The following is a 10,187-nucleotide window of genomic DNA, read 5'->3' on the forward strand; positions in this document are numbered from 1 at the left end:
ATCTGGTCGGAGTCCCTCCTGATAGTAAGATCGACTTTAGGATTGATGTTCTTCCTGATATACAGCCTATCTTTATTCTACCATATAGAATGACTCCTGCAGAATTAAAAGAGTTGGAAGAGAAATTGAAAGATCTCTTAGTAAGAGATTCATTAGGCTGAGTGTCTCACCTTGGAATTCTGTTGTCCTATTCGTGCAAGAGAAATATGGTTCCCTCCAAATGTGTATTGACTACCGTCAGTTGAACAAGGTCACCATTAAGAATTAAATATCCTCTTTCCTGAATAAATGATTTTTTTGCCAATTTTAGGGTGCCACTTGTTTCTCAAAGATAGACCTAAGATCAGGCTATCATCAGTTGAAGGTGAGAGAATGTGACATCCCAAAGATGGCTTTCCAAACTCGATATGGTCACTTCGAGTTTCTTGTTATGTCTTTTGGTTTGAGTTGCACTTTTGCAACATTTATAGATTTAATGAATCGGGTATTCAAATAATATTTTGACATGTTTGTGATTGTGTTTATCGATGATATATTTGTCTACTCTAGAAATGAACAGAAGCATGCCAACCATCTCAAGATTGTTCTTCAAACTCTCAAGGATAGAGATTGTATGCTAAATTTTTAAAGTGCAAATTCTGGCTCGCTTCTATGGCATTCTTAGTCCATGTTATATCTTGTGAAGGTATTCAAGCTGATTCGCAAAATATTGAGGCAGTAAAGAACTGGACCATGCCTATAGCTCCGATTGACATAAGAAGTTTCTTGGGTTTGGCTGGTTACTACCGAAGGTTTATTGAGGGATTTTCATCTATATCATCTCCACTGACTAATCTAACCCATAAAATGGCTAAGTTTCAATGGTATGATGCTTGTGAGAAGAATTTCTAAGAAAAAGGCTATGTTTCAGTAGTCCGATAGTTTTGTTATCTATTGTGATGTGTCTGGAGTTGGGTTGGGTTGTGTATTGATGTAGAAGGGTAAGGTTATTGTATATGCTTTGAAGCAGCTTAAAATTCATGAGAGAAACTACCTGACTCATGAGCTTGAGTTGGCAGCAGTAGTGTTTGCTCTCAGGATTTGGCATTACTATCTCTATGGCCTGCATATTGATGTATTTACTGACCATAAGAGCCTACAGTATGTGTTTAGTTAGAAAGACCTAAACCTGATGCAGCGAAAATGGCGTGAGTTACTCAAGAACTATGACATGAGCATCCTCTACCACCTAAGTAAAGCTAACATTATTGCTGATGATCTTAGCGGGTTGTCCATGTGGAGCACCACTCATGTTGAGAAAGGAAAGAAGGAGTTGGATAAGAAGTGCATAGGCTTGCATGTTTGGGAGTTCAGCTTGTTGATTCTAGTGAAGGCGGTGAGATTATTAAAAATGGGACTGAGTTTTCATTGGTGGTGGAAGTGAAGGAAAAACAAGACCAAGATCCTATTCTCCTTTAATTGAAAGAAGATGTTAATAAGTAGAAGTTTATGGCTTTCGCCAAAGAGGGAGATGGAGTGTTGAGATATCAAGGAAGTTTGTTTGTTCCAAGTGTTAATGGCGTTCGAGAAAGAATCTTAGCAGAGACACATAGCTCCAGGTACTCAATTTATCTGGGCTCTACGAAGATGTACCACGACTTGAGAGAAGTATATTCGTGGAGTGACATTATGAGAGATATAGCAGAGTTTGTTTCCAAGTGCCCTAATTATCAACAAGTAAAAGTTGAGTATGAAAGGCCTTGTGGTATGGCTCAGAAGATTGAGATTCTAGAATGTAAGTGGGAGATTATCACGACCCAACCTCGCGGGCCGTGATGGGTGCCCGAACTGGACACTCGCATATACCCTGCTAGCTATAAGTATACTTGTCTCCTATTTGAGTCATAGCGTGCCAACAAGCAAGACAATATATTAGCCGACAAGGCTATCGTAACATATAGGCTCAACTATTCACATATACATATACAACCCACATACATGTATACCAACCCACGTACATGTCCACCGACCTCTAAGAGTAAGAATAGTAACATAAGGCGGGACAGGGCCTCCGCTGTATCCGTAATCACATAAATATATATACATAGAAGGTTTAGTACCAAAACTCAACTCTGATTCAATGGAGCTTCTTTCAAATTTACTGAGTGGAATCCTAAGTTGGTGGATCCCCAAAGCGCGCGCCTGTACCTGCGGGCATGAAACGCAGCCCCCTCAGAAAGAGGGGGTCAGTACGACATATGTACTGAGTATGTAAAGTATAAAACATCAAAAGGAGGGCACAACTAACATAAGGATGCGGGGCAAGTATAATATTCAACAAACCACTATACCTACACCTCATAAAATAAAGTCGTACATACTATCATCACATACGGTACCTGGCCCGTTCGGGGACTAGGTGTAACAACTACATCACTCTGTTATCATAAGCATCTATGTTCTATTAGTGCTATCTCATATAATAATGCTGAGGAACGTATGGCCCGATCCATTTATCATATAGTAATGTTGAGGAACGTTCGACCCGATCCATATGTTATATAATAATGCCGAGGAGCATTCGGCCCAATCCATTTATTATATAATAATGCCGAGGAACGTTCGACCCGATCTATATGTCATATAATAATGCCGAAGAGCGTTCGGCCCAATACATTTATCATATAAATATATTATAGCCGGCCCGGGATTCGGTGAAAGATGTATCACAGTATACACGAGTGGAGTAGTGAGTAACCATATGCAATTTAAACCATCATTGGAGACTTGTTGAAATAATCAAAATGAACTATCACTCAAAAATTAAGACAATAGCCATAACAAGTACCTTTGGAGTGTCCTTATGGTTTGCATCAAGTAGCACTTTTGGAGTCATCTACTCGTATCAAGGCGTAATAACATATCTTTTGGAAGTCAAGAAAATGGCCATCTTAGTGGCCTTGAGAATGGGGCTTCCTTGGGATCACCCATACTTCGTCTATTTGTTTCATAAAGTTCATACCAAAAAAAGAAGATTAACTTTACCTACTTACTACTTTCCAAGGTATAGAAAAACTTGAGAAGCCATAGTTCAATTATTAGAAGGGTTCTAGCTTAAAGGAGTGAATAAGGGTCATGCTTTATACCACAACCTAAATTATACCAACTTAGGATGGTTGGACACTTTCACATGTATCGAGGCAAAAGGACATACATTTTAGGAAATTGAAAACGTTAGCCATCTTAGTGTACTTAAGAATAAGATTTTTTTGTAGACTTTGTGCATTCTCCGTCCGTGGCTTTCTATGGGCCATGCCAAAAGAATAAAGAGAATAAGCTTTACATACCCTCTACTTTCCCTCATAGAGTCATTATATACATATGTGCCGTGGAACGTACGGCCCGATCCTTAGATAGTAACATATATCATACTTGGCCCATCAAGGGACTCGGTACCATAAACATATCATCATAATATCATAACTTACGTCAAGGGCATATCAAGAGGGAAGAAGGGTAGCTCTATTTACTCATGCCAAAGACATGCCAAGAGAAGAAAGGGCTTCACATACCTTTTTCGGGATTAATTAAAATCCGACTTGCCTTGATACCTCCTTAACCTATTGACATGAAAGTAATACTAAGATTAATAGTATTTCACTTTCCAATATCCTACTCTACAACCAAGTACTAATAGGATTCATTTCCTTATCCATTACTCCCGACTAGTTTGTTACTAGTTTCGATGCTACCAAAAATCGAGCAGCATTTCCCCTATAACTTCAACATCCCCGAGATTTCAACTTGGCCACAATGTCAAAAACCATACCAACAACAACAACCAGTAGAATATTTACAAATAATTCACTTCAACTTTACACAATACAAGCTCCAAACAACTAACTCCAAACTACGATACAAAAATAGAGTTTTAATCTTTATTTCACAAAATCTTTAACCATACCAAACGGAGGGTCATGTGGATTCAACCAGCAGCACCCACACCCTTTTTAAATCACTTTAAAGCCCTGAAACATGCAATCCCACCAGCTGCACCCGCAGCACCACAACGGCAACACAACATGCGACTTTAATTTAGCTACTATGACGTTAGTCTAGTTTGTTTGTATCGTCAAGCATGCTTATGAAAATTTTCTACTTCCAACCTCATTTAATACATTTAATATATCCCATAACATCATCATAACCTCTATTTCGAAAGAGAAACTTTACCTTACCCGAAACTCGCCAAAACTTGCCGGAACTCACCTCGGAATTTCCTTTAGCGCAGCTGAAACTTCAGGGCTGTTTGGTAACGTTTTGGGCTACTCCAAACCATATATTTTTCATTAATAACACCTTCATAACATTGTGGTACACCCTAGATAATTAATTTACAGAACGAAACCAGAAGACTTACCTTTTTTTCTCCCAATTTGTAGCCCTCTTTCTTCTAGCTTAAGGTTTCTTTTTTTTTCTCTAGATCATTCTTGAATGTAGATAAAGTGTATGGATAAAGATGACTTAAAAGTCATCAACATATATATATAGGCTACTTTGCGAATTTTTCTTTTTGCCTTTTGCCTCCCAATCTTTCCACACTATTAATGTTCATAACCAACTTGTATATTAAAATAAATTTTGGAAGATGGTCATTCCCTCAACTTCACCATGGCTACCTTAAAATATCCAACGGTATAAAATATGGGATATAACAGAGATGATCAATATGGACTTTATTATGGGCTTATTGTGTGCTCACATACAACATGATTTGATTTGTGCGATTGTGGATAGGATGACCAAATCAGCCTACTTCTTACTCGTTAGGACTAAAGATTCAGTAGACAATTATGCAAGATTGTACATTCAAGAGATAGTTTGATTACATGGAGTTCCCTTGTCCATCATCTCAGACAGAGGTACCTAATTCACTACGCAGTTTTGGAAGTCGTTCCAAAAAGATTTGGATTCGAAGGTGAATCTTAGTACTGCTTTACACCCCCAGACAGATGATCAGGCAAAGCATAATATTCAGACCCTTGAAGATATGTTAAGAGCCTGTGTTATCGATTTCAAAGATAATTGGGATGACCACTTACCGCTTATTGAGTTTGCCTACAATAATAATTTCCATTCAAGCATTCAGATGGTTCCATATTAGGCTCTTTATGGAAGAAGATATAGTTCGTTGATTGGTTGGTTTGAGGTTGGTGAAGCTAAGTTGATAGGGCCAGATTTAGTTCATCAAGCTATGAAGAACATAAAGATCATTCAGTAAAGGCTGAAGACTACGCAAAGCCGATAAAAGTCTTATACTAATGTTAGGAGAATAGACTTGGAGTTTGAGGTAAATGATTGAGTATATTTGAAGGTTTCTCTCATAAAGGGAGCTATGATATTTGGGAAGAAGGGAAATTGAGTCCGTTTTACATTGGTTCTTATCAAATTATCGGAGAGTTGGCAATGTCGCCTATGAGTTAGAGCTCCCATCAGAGTTAGATGCCATTCACCCAGTATTTCATATCTCCATGCTTAAGAAGTGCTTGGGAGATCCTTCACTCATTGTTCCTACATAAAATATTAGAGTGAAATATAGTTTGTCCTATAAGGAGATTCCTGTCTAGATTCTTGATCATCAGGTTCATAAATTGAGAAACAAAAAGGTCATTTCAATCAACGTTCTATGGAGAAATCAGTTTGTCGAGGATGCTACATAGAAAGACAAGAAAGATATGAAAGTCAAGTACCTACATCTATTCATGCTTTCTATCGATGATGTTAGTGGTAATGTTTCTCTTTCCTATTTTTTTGAGTCGATATTTTTTTCGAGTTTGAATATATGATATGTATTCTTGAGTCTGAGTAAATGATTGTTTGAATGTTTAAGAATCTGAGTTCTTAATTTGCATTCGTGCCTTGAGTGAGATCCTAGCTAGGTCATCATTCGAGGATGAATGATCCCAAAGAGGAGATATTATAAGGCTCCAGAAGTTGGAAAGTCAGAAAAAAATAGAGTTTAAAGGAAATATCTGAAAAATCTCAGCTTTTGGCACTAGGTAAACTTCACGGAGCCCTTCACAGTCCGTGAGGGGGACCACGAGCCATGGAAATCACATGTGGTCCAGGCCTTGTATAATAACATTAAGGGTTATTTTTGGAAATTTGCACAAAATTACCATTTTACCCTTATCATTAGTGTCCAGAGTATTATTTGTTCAATTTATGTGGTTGAATGTGTTTAAGTCTTAATAGTTAGTGAATTAGGCAAATTTTTGAGTTTTATAGAGTTAAGAGGTGAAAAAATGGTTTTCGAGATCAATCAGAGCTACGAGTCTCAGAACAGGATTTTGTTAGTTCTATCAGCTCTGATTGTGGAAATTGGTCAAGGAGAGGTATCGAAAATAGATTTAGAATTGATATGTGAATTTCAGGTCTTAAGTTGAAAAGTGAGGTTTTTAAATGAGTTGATTTGACTTCGATCAACGTTTTGAGATCCAAACGTCGGATGAAAATTTTGTTAGTTCTGTTGTGTCTTGAACGTTGAGTTTGGTCTAGTTGAACATTGACTTAGAGCTCCGGGACTTTAATTATCATTTTGAGTTTTTAGGCCAAAAGTTAAATTTTAGGCCAATAAGGAGTTTGGAAGGGTATTTTGTTTAAAACAACTTCTTTTGGGAAATCTGACGATTCCATTGAGTCCGAAATGCTGAATTCAGTGTTGTAGCATATCCGATTTATTTTTATCAGACCCTAAATGATTTTTGAGGGTCTAACCGAGAGCATTTTTTGGACTATATTTCAGCTACAGATTCTGTTTCTAATATAGCTTAAGTTGCTCTTCGCGATCGCGACCCAAGATCACGCGATTGTGAAGTGTGAATTTGTTGTTCCTCACTATCATCATGGGCTACACTCCCCATAGACACTCTACTAAGTGCATCGGCAACCACATTGACTTTACCCGAATGATAGTGCACACTCATGTCATAGTCCTTAAGGAGTTCTAGCCACCTCCTTTGCCTTAGATTAAGGTCCTTTGGGGTGAACATTTATTGAAGACTTTTATGATCGATATACACATCCACATGCACCCCATATAGGTAATGCGCCATATCTTTAGAGAAAAAACAACGGTCGCCAATTCAAGGTCATGGGTAGGATAGTTACGTTCATGCACCTTTAATTGCCTAGAAGCATAGGCTATAAACTTGTTGTTATGCATTAAGAAACAACCTATATCAATCTTTGACGCATCACAATAAACCACAAACCCTTCTAATCTTTCTGGTAGAGTCAAAATAGGAGCGGAGGTAAGTCGATCTTTCAAGGTTTGGAAACTCTTCTCACACTCATTTGTCCATATGAATTTAGCTTTCTTTTGGGTCAATTTCTTTATAGGAGATGAGATGGAAGAAAACCTTTCGATGAACCTTCTATAGTACTCGGCCAGACCTAAGAAGATCCTAATGTCTGAAGGAGACAACGGTCTAGGCCAATTCTTGACTGCCTCCATTTTCTTAAGATCAATCTTAATCCCATCACCAGACACTACGTGACCAAGAAATACCACCTCCTTCAACCAAAATTCACACTTACTAAATTTTGCAAACAATTGCCTATCCCTCAACATTTGAAGCACAACTCTCAAGTGATTCTTATGTTCTTCCTCACCCCGAGAGTAAATCAAAATATCAATAATGAAAACCACCACAAAAGTATAAATGTAAGGTTTGAACACCCTATTCATCAAGTCCATGAACACCGTCGGCGCATTCGTCAACAAAAAACTCATCACCACAAACTTGAAGTGACCATACCTTGTTCGGAAAGTCGTTTTGGGAATGTCATACTACCTCACCCATAGTTAGTGATAGCCGAACCAAAGGTCGATCTTGGAGACGTGACTTGCCCCTTACAATTGATCAAATAATTATCTACTCTAGGGATTGGGTACTTGTTCTTAATGGTCATCTTATTTAATTGTCAGTAGTCTATGCACATTCGAAAAGACATATCCTTCTTTCTCAGAAATAACACGGGAGCACCCCATGGTGAAATACTTGGTCTTATGAACCCCTTTTCTAACAAGTCCTTTAATTGTACCTTCAACTCTTTTAGTTCTGCCGGGGTCATCTGGTAAGGAGGAATAGATATAGGTTGGGTATTAGAGAGGAGATCGATACCAAAATCAACTTTCCTTTCGGGAGGGATACCGGGAAGGTTATTAGAAAAGACATCGGGGAACTCATTGACTACGAAAACCATCTCAAGAGGAGGACTTTCGTAGTCGATATCCCTAACCCTCACAATGCGGTAAATACAACCCTTAAAATTAATTTTTGGGCCTTAAGATAAGAAATGAACTTAACCTTCACTACCGAATCACGACCTTCCCATTCAATAGTGGACTCATTTGGAAATCAAAACTTGACTCGACGAGTCTTATTATCTATGGAAGCATAAGATGTATATAGCCAATACATACAAAGAATGACATCAAAATCTACCATGTAAAGCTCAATGAGATCACAAGGAATAACTTTATACAATATAGACACGGGACAACCCCTATATATCTTTCTAGAAACAACCGACTCACCAATGAGGGTAGACATCAAATAAGGCTCTAATAATATTTCGGGTGACACATCAAACCTATTAGTAAGGAATGGAGTAACAAACGATAAATTTGCACCCAGATCTAATAATGCATACACATCAAAAGCAAAGACCTTTAACATATCGATAACAACATTGGGTGCGCCCTCAACCTCTTGTCTCCAATGCAAGGCATAAAAGTGGTTGGTGCGTTGACCACCTCCTTGGGCTCGTTGACCATGAGCAATTTATCCTTGAGGCCTACCACCACCACCTCTACAATTTCTAGCATGGTGGCCCAACTTGCCGCACTTGAAGCATGCATTGGAGCTGGCTAAGCATTCCCCTTTATGAGTTCTTCCACACTTCTTATAAGCGGAAAAAGTTTGAGCACCAACATTCTCTCTTGGAACCATTGGGTTAGCACCCTTGTCCTTGTTGAACTTTGGAGGAGGAGTATTGGTTAAACCTTGTCCCATAAACCGTTGCCCACCTTAGCCTTTGCCATTGTTACCATAACTGGACCTTTGAGGGTTAAACCCTCCACCATCCACTCTAGCTTTTTTGAACCACCTTGATCTCTCTCTCAGCTTCTCTTCTTTAATTTATTCTGTGTAAGTGATTAACCGAGATATGTCCATTTCCTTGACCAACATGGCCATTTTTTACTCCTTGGACACCAAGATTGAGATACCGAAAATAAACTTGCTCACCCTAGCTCTTGGGTTGAAGACCATGAAGGGAGCATACTTTGGTAACTTAGTGAATTTGAGAGCATACTCCCTCACGCTCATACTTCCTTGATGGAGGTTGATGAACTCTTGGATTTTGACCTCCCTTAGCTCTAATGGAAAGAAGCGGTCTAGGAAGGCACCTTTGAACTCTTCCCATCCTATTGGCCCATTTTTTCATCCCTTTCAATAACCCATTATTTGTACCACACTTGAGCCATACCTTTGAGTTGATAGGTCACTATCTCGGCTTTTTCATTCAGTAGCACACCCATGATAGTTATAATCCGGTACACCTCATCAATGAACTCTATAGGGTCCTCATCTAGTTTAGAACCATCGAACTCGAGCAGATTCATCCTTTGGAAATCCCGAATCCTAGAGGCTAGATTTTGTATTTGGGGAGGAGGAACACCTTGATGCCCTTGGTTAGCTATGACTTGAGCCAACAACATAATGATATTGCAATACTCGTCATGGGTTACCCTTTCCTCATGATGTAGGGCATTGGGAATCGAATTAGCTTGGTCCTCATCGTCAACCCTTGCTCTTGGAGGTGCTCTTCCATGTGTCATTAGCTAGAGAATACAAAATGGGTCGTTAGTTAGAGGAAAGCTTAGGACACTATAAGGCACGACATGAATTTGAAAAAAGTAAAAACTTTCCTAAAAGTCCCATAGTGTCCTATTCATAGTTATGGCGTGCTTCAGCACTTGAACAAGATCCTATTTGACGCAGTATGTTGGACTTCGAGGATCATTCAAAACCTCAGGCTCTGATACCAAGTTTGTCACGATCTAAGCCTAGAGCCTAGATGTGACATTGTGAATGAAGAACCTGAAAGTACCTCAAACAAGCCTCTTAGCATTCTTTTAG

Source organism: Solanum dulcamara, chromosome 2 (genome assembly GCF_947179165.1).
Source record: "Solanum dulcamara chromosome 2, daSolDulc1.2, whole genome shotgun sequence".
NCBI classification, from domain to species: domain Eukaryota; kingdom Viridiplantae; phylum Streptophyta; class Magnoliopsida; order Solanales; family Solanaceae; genus Solanum; species Solanum dulcamara.